The sequence below is a fragment of the Bombus vancouverensis genome, unplaced genomic scaffold (assembly GCF_051014615.1).
Source record: "Bombus vancouverensis nearcticus unplaced genomic scaffold, iyBomVanc1_principal scaffold0025, whole genome shotgun sequence".
NCBI classification, from domain to species: Eukaryota; Metazoa; Arthropoda; class Insecta; order Hymenoptera; family Apidae; genus Bombus; species Bombus vancouverensis.
The window spans coordinates 92,541-103,783 of NW_027468916.1; the positions used below are offsets into that span (position 1 = coordinate 92,541).

Consider the following 11,243-nt stretch of genomic DNA (forward strand, 5'->3'; position numbering starts at 1 on the left):
GTATTCGTTTCACGGTGCGGTGTATACCTAAGTGTCCTACTAATTCGTTATGATTTTCGCGTAGTATCGTTTGTTTTTGTTCGTTATCGTAGTCTACTGGCGGATCTTGTCCAAATATTAATTTAATTTGAGGGAATCTAGTTGTTAGAAACGTTAGCATGAGTTGAATATTTACCTTTTCTAACGTGCTGAAGCTATTGTCGTTTATTCCTATTTGTAAGCGTCCGGTTCGGTGTTTAATAAAGTGTTTGGTTAATTGACGCAACCAATGCTGTTCGTTAAAGTCTCCCAGTTCGGTCTTTGTAATTTGTTTAAAGTGTGGTCTGTTAGGTTTTTGGGTTATCGGAGCTGGGGTGATATTGATTTTCCAGTCTATATACTCGTCATAATAGTCCGGGTTTTCTACATTGGGTTGGATTTCTTCATTAGTGATAGGATACAATCGGGATAGAGCATCTGCAGCTGTATTTTCTTTTCCATTTTTGTATTCGATTTCATAATCGTACTCCTCGAGTCTCAAACGCCATCGCATGAGTCTCGATGAGGGGTCTTTAACATTCTTTAACCATTTCAAGGCTTGATGATCGCTTTGAATTTTAAATTTTCTACCAAGTAGGTATTGTCTTAGTCTTTTGATTGACCATACTATTGCTAATAACTCTTTCTCGGTTGTGGAATAATTCTTTTCAGGAGGGTTCAAAGTTCGGGATATATAACAGCATGGATGTCCGTCTTGGGAGAGTATTGCTCCTAACCCTTCGTTACTTGCGTCTGTTGTTAATGTGAATGTTTTGTCAAAGTCTGGATATTGTAGTACAGGGGCTTTGCAGAGTTTTTGTTTTAGTGTGTCAAATGCAAGTTGTTGTCTATCGGTCCAGTAGAATGGAGTGTCCTTTTTTGTGAGATCTGTCAATGGTTTTGCGATTTTAGAAAAATTACGTATAAATTTTCTATAGTATCCAACGAGTCCTAAGAATGACTTTATGTGGGTCGCGGTCTTTGGTGTTTTAAAGTCTTTCACGGCTTGAATCTTTTTGGGATTAGGTTTTACTCCTTCCTTTGTTACTACGTGTCCTAAGTATTCTAATTCCGGTTTCAAAAATTCGCATTTGTCCGGTTGTATTTTTAATCCTAAATTTTGTAGTCTGTCTAGTATAATGGCTAGATTTCGGTTATGTTCTTGGATGGTGCTCCCGAATATTATAATGTCATCCAGGTATACGAAACAGTTATTTCCTATTAACCCCCGTAGCGCGGTATCCATCATACGTTGAAACGTCGCCGGTGCGTTTTTAAGGCCGAAGGGCATGCGATTATAGTGGAAGTGACCTTGTGGGGTTGAGAATGCAGTATATTTTTTGGAATTTTGCTCCATAGGTATCTGGTGAAATCCTGACGAGAGGTCTAGGGCCGAGAAAAATTTAGCTTTGCCTAAGTGCTCGAGTATTTCGTCCGAATTTGGTAAAGGATACGCGTCTTGGTCTGTTTGCTCGTTTAATTTTCTAAAATCTATAACGATTCTCCATTTTTGTTTGCCTGATGCATCTAATTTTTTTGGAACTACCCAAATTGGTGCGTTATATGGACTGTCCGATGGTTCTATGATTTGTTTGTCTAACATGTCGTTGATTTGAGTCTCGATTTCCTTTTTATGACATTCGGGCGGTCTATAAGATTTGATGTTTATAGGTTTGTCTGTCTTGAGTGTGATTGTATGTTCTGTCAAGTTGGTACATGGTAATGAGTCTGTTTCCATATTAAAAACGTCTAAGTAATTGATGAGTATTTTCTCAAGGGGTTCTCGAAGTTCTGGATCAATATGTTTGGTACGTATTATTTGTGCGAATTTATTAATTTGGCTTAGTTTATCGGGTTTCTCTATTTCGTTTGTAATGTGACAGATTTGCTTACCAGTGTCGATGAAACATACTGTTGTGGGCTTTCCTTCGATGTATTGGGCTGAGATTAGAGTTTCGCCTGGTCTTATCTTGCTATCGGTTTCCTGGAATGGTAATATAATTTCGTCTAAGGTTAGTTTATTGTTAGTGACGCTGTATTGATACTTTGTAAGGAATGGGAGTCCGATTATTCCATCTTCGATTAGGGGAAAGTTGTTAGGGACTACGTAGAATTGATGATTTTTCTTGAGCATGGTTAAATTGCAAATTTTGTTAGTGGTATGTTTGTCACTTCCCATTAGGAAGGTTTTTGGGTTAGAAGTTTGGACGTTTAGTGAGGCTTTTTCTTTTATAAGGTTGATTCCTGCTCCGGTATCGATGAGGAATCTGGCTCTTCCTCCGTCTCTTCGTTGCAGTACGATTGATAGTAATCTTCCGGTGGTGGTGCAGTTAACTCGAGGTAAGCTTCCTCTGGGTTCTCCGTTGTTTGGTTTACTCGAGGTGGAATCTTTCCTTGGCTGGCGAATGGAAAATTTCGAGAGTAGCATTTTTCGGCTGTGTGTCCAATTCGTAAACACTTTGGACACTTCGGTTTCATGCGGTTGTCTAATGGTCGGCTAGGTAGCTGAGCAAAAGTTTGTGGCTGTGAATCGGTAGTAGTTCGCTTGGATACTAATGTAATGTTGTGAGATTGATTCTTTGGGCGGTTGGCAACACGATTTGCATCTCGTAACCATTGTTCTCTATCAGCTGCTAGTTGTTGGGCAAGGTTCAGGTTCTTTGGATCGCTAGATACCACCATCTGTCCTATCTCGTATCGTAAGTTGAGCAAATATGTTTTAAGTGCTTCGCGTTCTTCAATATCTATAGCTACGCGTCGTTCTGTTGGTGTGCGGTTTTCGTTTTGGACTGCATAATTTAATTCGTTTAGCTGTTGTCGGAATCTGGAGTTAAAAGATTGTACACTTTCTGTTGCCCCTTGTTTTAAATTCTTTAATTTGTCCCTACAGTTGCTAATAGTTGTTGGTGTTAATACGTGTTGTCTTAAGCATGAATATAAGTCTTCGAACGAGTTGATTTTTAGATATCGTATGTTTCGTTTCGCGTTGTCGGTAATCTTTTCGATCAGTATGAGATCTAATAATAGCTCTCTGTCACTTGCCTTGCACCTAGCTCTTGCTTTGCGGACCGATAAGATGAAATCTTCAACGCCTACGTCATCTTGACCACGTAGTGTCTCGACAGTTCGTATGGCCTTATCTGCCTCGAGCCCTCGATCTTCGTTGTAGTTGTTTATTGGTTTAATCGCGGCGCGGCTAGATGCGGCTCGTGGTCTTTGTGACGTGTTCGGTCCGTCAGTTTCGTCATCCGTTACGTTATCAGCAGCGGTTTCTAAATGGGCGTTTATTTGCGACTGGTCAGTCTCGGTGTCGTATTTTATTTCCATGGTTTTTGCAAGATCGCGTATTTCTTTAGAGCGATTTCTATCGCTAGTTTCCGCAAATTCTTTTATGTTTTTAATGTTTTGATCGGTGCTGTTTCTAAAGCTTCTAAACTCGTGAGTTAGGCTTTCAAATTGTTCAATCAGGGTAGCGATTAGTTCGTTTTGTTTAGCGGTACTCTTGTCAGTTTCTATTACTGCTTAGCCATCATTTTGCTGACCAAGGTATGTGAGGCATAACCATCCTTTCGTTGCGTTCTCACGACCACCGTGACAGTAGAGTAGTTTTGTTCGGCGGAATTTAATAGTCTTGAGGCATACGCAATCGGCAAATCCTTTCCGATTGGCCCTTGACTCAGTACACCGCTTATTGCATATCCTGATGCGTCTGTGGTAAGGTTAAAAGGTTTAGAAAAGTCTGGATATTGTAGAATGGGTTTCGTCATTAACGCTGTTTTTAAATTATTGAATGCATCTTCTTGATTTTCCGTCCATTTGAAGGGAGTATCTTTCTTTAATAGTTGTGTCAATGGTTTCGCGACCTTGGAGAAATCGGGTATAAATCTTCTGTAATATCCTGCTAGTCCCAGAAATTGTTTGATATTTTTCGCCTTCTTTGGTCGTGGAAATTTTGATACGGCTTCGACCTTTTTTGGATCGGGTTTCACGCCATCCTCACTAATTATATGTCCCAAATAATTCACCTCATGCCGTAAAAATTCACACTTATCGGGTTGTAATCGTAATTTGGCTGTCCTCGGTCTTTCCATTAATTTATTAAATTTAATTTCGTGTTCCTGGAGAGATCTGGAATAAATCACTATGTCATCCAGATAGACGAATAGTTCTATTCCTTGCAGACCCGATAATACCGAGTTCATTAAACGTTGAAATGTTGCTGGGGCATTTTTTAATCCAAAGGGCATTCTTTTGAATTGAAAATGTCCGTATGGTGTCGAAAATGCCGTTTTGTGGGCGTCCTCTTGCGACATACGGATCTGGTGAAAGCCTGATGCTAAGTCAAACGTGGAAAAATATTTTGCACTTCCTAATTGATCCAATATTTCTGTGATGTTGGGTAATGGGAAGGCATCGCCAATCGTTTTATCGTTCAATTTTCTATAATCGATAACTAATCTCCAGCGTTTATTTCCTTGCGAATCGGGTTTTTTGGGCACAATCCATAACGGGGAGTTATATGGAGATATTGATGGTTCCACTACGTCCGTATCTAGCAATTCTTGAATCTGTCGATTTATCTCTTCTCGATGTATTGGCGGATATCGATACTGTTTGGTATTAATTGGTATATTATCTGTGGTAATTATTCTATGTTCCAGAACTTCAGTTGCCTCCAATGTATCTCTTGGAATATGAAATCTATCTTGATTGTTACGAATCAATTTTTTTTACATTTTCCTTTTCTTCTTCGTTCAAGTGTTCGAGTCGTAGTAACTCATTTATTTTTTCGTATCTACTTTCCTTCGATTTTAAAACTGTATTACACGCTGTCCTAGGAAGCGGGGAGGGATTTTCAAATTGCTTAATTACCATCGTCGGTGTTGTAAATTCGTAATCTCTTGAAGTAGTATTTATTACTCTTATATAGCCTTTTCCTTTATGATTCCTCACAACTGCATTTCCGAAATAGATTCCCTTGCTCGGCTCGATTCTTGGAATAAATCCCTCTTTTATCTCTGGATTAGCGATATTAATTGAACACGTTATTGAACTTCGCTTCGGTATAATTATTTTCTCCTTAGTGTCGAAGGGAATATAAATATTTCCCCATTTGATATGTTTTTCTTCATAATCTAAACGAGCTTTACAACCTGCAAAAAATTCGGATCCTAAGATTCCGTCTTGATCGATTAGTAATGAATCATCGACTACGTGAAAAATAACCGGATGGCCCGCGACCTGTATTACCGTCTGCCCTAGGGAGACCAGGCTCGTTGCCGTAATTCCTCGCACTTCAATTGATTCTTTCTCGTCGATGATGGCTGAATCGGGTAAAGCAGGTTTCTTGATAATATTGATTTCCGATCCAGAGTCTAACAATAAACTCGTCTTGGTTTTTAGATTTGGGGAAACTATTCGTGCAGTTGGGGTCGTTGGAGAATCGTTAAATTTTACTGAAATAATTCGGAGAGGTCGCCTTCCGAATCTGAATTCAACTCTTGATGATTTTCCTTCGCCGGTTGCTTGTGCTTCGCTCTTTCCCTTTTGTCTTGAGATTCTGGATTCTCTGTCTGTGGCCTTGTTTGGTTGTGGGATGACTCCCCCACAGTATTTAGTGGCTGTTCGTTCGATCTTATAGTCGGCATTGCGTTCGCTCCGTCTCTCGTTATGGGTGCTGGAGTTGATCTCGCGTGGGTGGCTGCCCTCGTCCTGTTTGTTGCCGTCGGCGCCGGTCGTCTGATTGCCGCTTGTACTCTCGGGCGATTCGGCGTATCGTTCCCTCGTGGCTCGCCCCATTCTCCCGAAGGACGTGTTTGGTTTCCCGACGGTCTCGAAGCGTAGGGTACGATTAATCCGGCGTCTACTCGGGCTTTAAATTTGTAACAGTCCTTCACTAAATGTCCGGGTTTTTTACAATAGTTACACATGATATTTTGTCTATTAGTATTCGGAAAATTCTGCGATGGAGGTACTGATCTTCGATCTTGGCGGTTGTTTCTGATATTGTTATTAGTGTTCGAGGGACATGCGTTATCGCGTCTGTAATAGTTCGAGGGTGTCGGTCGATGGGGTCGCGTTCTGTCGGTTATTTGTCTCAATTCGTGTGTTGCTTTAACGGCTTGACGATACGCATCTTCTAAAGTATGGTACCCTGCTATTTTTACTCGAAAAGTGTTAACAATGTGTTTTCATGATTTGTTTCTCGCGCCTGACTTCCATTAATCCCTAATATTCCTGTCGCCATGACGCGTATAAATCCAACATGGCTGCTCATAAATGTCATCAGTAAAGTTTTAGTGGCGGGTCTTTAGTTTTGTTTGATATCGAAGTAAATTTTCGTCTGTCGCTCGTTTTTCCTTATTCTACCGCAATCAGAACATTTATTTATTAACATTATTTTAAAGTGACAGTAGTATATCTCGTGTGAATATACGTATATATATATGTTTATGTTGTGTGTTACTTCAGTATAGCTAATGTTTTGTAATTCTTTGATCGCGTTATTTATTGTTTCGAGTAGTTTATTTTATAGAGCATTCGATAATATAAAACATATGCACTCACACGTACATATATATATATGTATATACGTATTTATATGCCTATTTCTCTTGCCCGTATAGTGTTCATACGAAATGAAATGTTAATTATTTGTTTTATATTAATTTCTTTTAATAAGATAGAACACGCACACGCACACGCACACGTATATATGTATATATTTCTGGCAAAGTGATTTTCATTCAGATTCTTTAGTGATATAGTGTTGTGTATTTGAGGTTATGTGTCAATCATTTGATTTCATATATACATATATATCTTGTATTGTGACAACATAGTATTGAAGGTTTTGTTTCTAGATTATTGTGCGTTTAATGTGTGTTTACATAATTGTGTTTGATGATAGAATTTCTGTATGCAATTCCTCGAATCGTTGCGGTGTTAATTATTTTGAGCGTTTGAGCTATCGACAGGTTGTCGCTTAGTCCCAAGTGTTGCGTTGTGTGTTCTATTTCTTTTGTAGATTATTAATAGTAGTTTTAGTTTAGAAAAATAGATTATTTATATGTTTATATAGAGACATGCATGTTTCATAATCAAATTCTTATTTTATAATGTTTTACCGGTATGTAGGCTAGTTTTAAGTATGTATCTTAGATTGTAGAATGCACATAGATTAGTAGTAGTTTAGAAAAATAGATTATTTATATGTTTATATAGAGACATGCATGTTTCATAATCAAATTCTTATTTTATAATGTTTTACCGGCATGTAGGCTAGTTTTAAATATGTATCTTAGATTGTAGAATAGAAAGAGCATACATTAATATAATTTATATATGTATATATACAGACATGCATGTTTCGTAACGTAGTTCTTATTTTATAATTCTTTACCGGAACGTAGGCTAGTTTCAAGTATGTATCTGTTTAATAGAATGCGCACACATATATATATGTTTCTGACAATGTAACTTTTATTTCTTTAATAATACAATATTGTATGTTTTATGTATTCGTTTGATTATTAAGTCTTAACTTCGTATATACTTATATTTCATAAATTGATAATATTGTATTTGTTGCATAGTATTATAAGCATTAACTCTAGTATTTACTAGTTCATTACATGTCTAGCATATATGTTTATATTTATATGTAACTCTCCAAGTTGATTGATTAAAATATATTTATATATACATGCATATCTGGTGTTTCAATTATTTCCCCTTTTGTAGTTATTCTTATTTCCCGGTTTATTTGTTTGGTTCGTAACTCGTTCAATCCGTTAGCTGGTTTCATTTATTATTTTTTTTTATACTGATTGGATTTATTAGTTGCCCTCGCCTTGTTAATCCTTCCTTTAGTTTCGTAGCGCCCGCTCTCGAGGCCGCATGCCGCCACAATCTCACTTCTCGGAAAACCCATACAACTACTCCAGACCTCCGTTAGGCAAAACGCTTATCTCGTGAGCGTGGCTACGTTCGGCGACCAATTGTCACCTCGAACCCAATCTCGCTATCACAAATTTTAAACAATTACAGCTATAATAAAATCTAGACTAAAGTACTAGAGGATATTCCCAAAATTTCCAAGGAAAGGCTTCGGCTTTCCTTTCATCTCCGACATATATATTATTTCTGGCATATATATTTCGGGTTCACATTATGATTAGGGTTAGGTGCGTGTAACGAATCTTCATTTGTATTAGCCATTGTTGTTATGTAACAGAGAAGATATTTACTAGTACAAATATGATTATTACAGAATTTGACAAGTAGCCGTAGTAATTAGATACTCGAGATGCTAATGACAATAATCCTACGTTCAATAACGAATCCGCGGTCAGCGGAATAACAAAATGCGCTTCCTTCCAAAGTCCAAGTTGTACTCAACTTGCTTGTCTACGGTACAAGTATTACTAAACTAACTTTTTGTTAAAACGTAGAATATTCACCAAGCGTAAAGACACTATGTAACTCGCTACTGAGACATCACGAGAGAGAATGACTTTCCGTCAGGGTGATGCTGCAGAGGAAAACTGTGATGGGGTGTGTCTAAGGACACGAGGTCATCGGATTCGTCGAGAAAAGCCCTTGTTCGGAAAGTGAGGGAAATTGACGTTGCTGTCAATTGGTCAATTTCCATGTTGGTATCGAGAAAAGGATGCTAGCCGCCCTTGAGGGAAGGTTGCTAGTGGGAAGCGTCGTTCGTGAAAAAAATACATTTCCCCTATCTTCACGTAGTTGGGACAAAAACTGTTTGTCTGTTTGAAGGACTTTAGTAAACTGAATCTTAAAATTTATAACGGGTTCTCAAGCTTGCTGAACATGTACTGTGGAGATGCATCGACATCTGGTAATCATCTTAGCCGGAGAATAGGGTCTGCGTGTGGCGAGCCACGGGACAGAAACCGTTGGAATGTTTACTGTCGAGTGCCGCTACAATTATTTCTTTTAAGGAGAGCTATAGAATTTCTCTATACCTCTGTTAGAGAAAGCGTTCATCCCTTGACCGCGGCTACATTCGGCGACTGATTGTCGCCTCGAGCCCAAATTCATTATCACAAATCTCGAACAAATACAATCGGATTGAATAACGACAATTGCTTAATTGCGGCTATAGTAGAATCTAGATTAATGTGTTAAGGGGTTTTCCCAAATTCCAAAGGGAAGGCTTCGGTGTCCTTTTATCTCCGACATATACATATAAATGTGATATAAATTATATCGTGTTTGGCCTCATTTTAATCAGAAAAATCTCACAAAAAAGTCAGTAAAAATTTAATTAAAAAAAATTAAACATAAGGTTTAACCATTGACTGATGGATAATTAGTATTCTTTCATGGACGATTGAATTCGGATCATTTTACACTACTCAACCGTCGAACTTAGTGGCGTGTTAAAGGGAACACTAGGGCCCCTGTAGGTTGATTTCCCCCCAGTAACGGGAATGACGACCGATTAATTGCGATCAATCATACAGAAAATATAACGAATTGATTATAAAAATAGTATGCTAATAAATAATTGATATTGTTTTACGAAAAGAATAACTGTTAGCATTTTATGCAAGCGTTGGATGAAAAAGGCCGACATTGTTTGACCGATATGTATCTTATTAAGCCGACTCTCACACCTTTTCCTGTTTCGCTTGCGCTGTCTTCTCTAAGTAATTCACTACTGTACAAAACTCTACTGTAATTCATCGCCAAGGAGACACGATTTTCGAACAACTATGAAGACAATACGTGTATGTGACTTTACGTATAAATGTTCGTGAAGATGAACGATGTGCATACGTCCACCTAAATGTATGAAATTTTACTCAGGTGGCTACACCTTTTAGGCCAAACGGTGTTCCATTGAATTCATAGTGAAAACGGGTTGTAGAAAAAACAGCTGGACGTCTCTGTTTCGAAGAAAAGTTGTGCCATTGTAGATTTTGGACTCGTGCTTGAAAGATTATCTCATCAGGTTATTTATATCACATAACTTGTGCTGTTTGGTTGGTTGGTTGGTTGGTTGGTTGGTTGGTAGACAAGTAATATGAACTTTATGCGCATAATTAATTTATGGTGTTACTGGTTTATTTAATCAACTATGTTATATCCGTTGTTTTCTATGATATCCGTTGCGTTATCATAGAAAGAGACTGGATTTGATTAGGAAAAGAAAACCAAGCTGTTTATGTTTCTTCCATCCAAAATCTTTTACAACGACCAGAACGTACAGCAATTAGTATGGTTTCACCTTCTTTGTCTTTTTAACGTGAAAGTAAATATTCACTTAAACCACGAATGACATAATGGATTAGACGTATGTAATGAATATTCGGTATCGAGTTTGCTATATGTTAACAAATTTATTACATCGTCATCCGTGGAATAAAAATTGGAATAAATATAAATAGCCGTTTTGTGCAAACGGCGGCCATAGAGTGTGGAAAGTAAAAACTACTGCAGGAATCAGTGTAATAGATGCATAGATAATTGGTGCGTTAAATCTATTGTGCAGTTCATGAATTATAGCGCACAGTACTAGTGTATAATGTACATGAAATTACACTTACGTGCTAGACAACAATTTATAAGTAGTACGTGATTCAGCAATAGTCTATTGACTTTCAAACAAGCGTACTTGAATGTATAACGAATAACCACGACATTGACATACGCTGTAATACTAAAAGTATATTTTTAACACGATGTACATGACCATAAATTATTAAGAAAAGTAGGAAGAATTGGAAAAAATTAAAAAAAGCCAACACCACACGGAGTTCCCAAGCGGTCACCCATCTAAGTACTATCCGTGCCCTACGTTGCTTAACTTTCGTGATCGGACGAGAACGAGTGCACTCAACGTGGTATGAGAGTTGGCTGAAGTGAGTAATTTTGTTACTTGCTCTTAATATTCAGGAAAAAAGAAGTGGTCAGTTGACTGTAGACTTCCGAGCAGGACGGACCTCTCAGTACGCGCGTCAAAGTAGACAAACATTCGTTAAAGTAGAAGGAATAAGTGACAAAAAGTGAAAAATATTGCATTGACATCATCTCTATAAATACAAATAAGAATAAAAATAAAATAAAATAAAATAAGACAAAATAAAATTGTATAAAAAGATAGAAGTTACCGATAATGAAGCCAAAAGCAACGAAACGGAACCCACCGTGGACCCGATAAAAAAAGCCATCAAGAGAAAAATAATCACACAAAA

General features: G+C 37.8%; 1 non-coding gene across 1 annotated transcript; it reads right to left on the reverse strand.

The window, feature by feature from the left end:
- Positions 1 to 10,787: 10,787 nt before the first annotated feature.
- Positions 10,788 to 10,906, reverse strand: LOC143304179 (5S ribosomal RNA). Its single transcript, XR_013060881.1, has one exon. It is a non-coding gene; the product is annotated as a 5S ribosomal RNA (ribosomal RNA).
- Between the last annotated feature and the right edge of the window lie 337 nt (positions 10,907 to 11,243).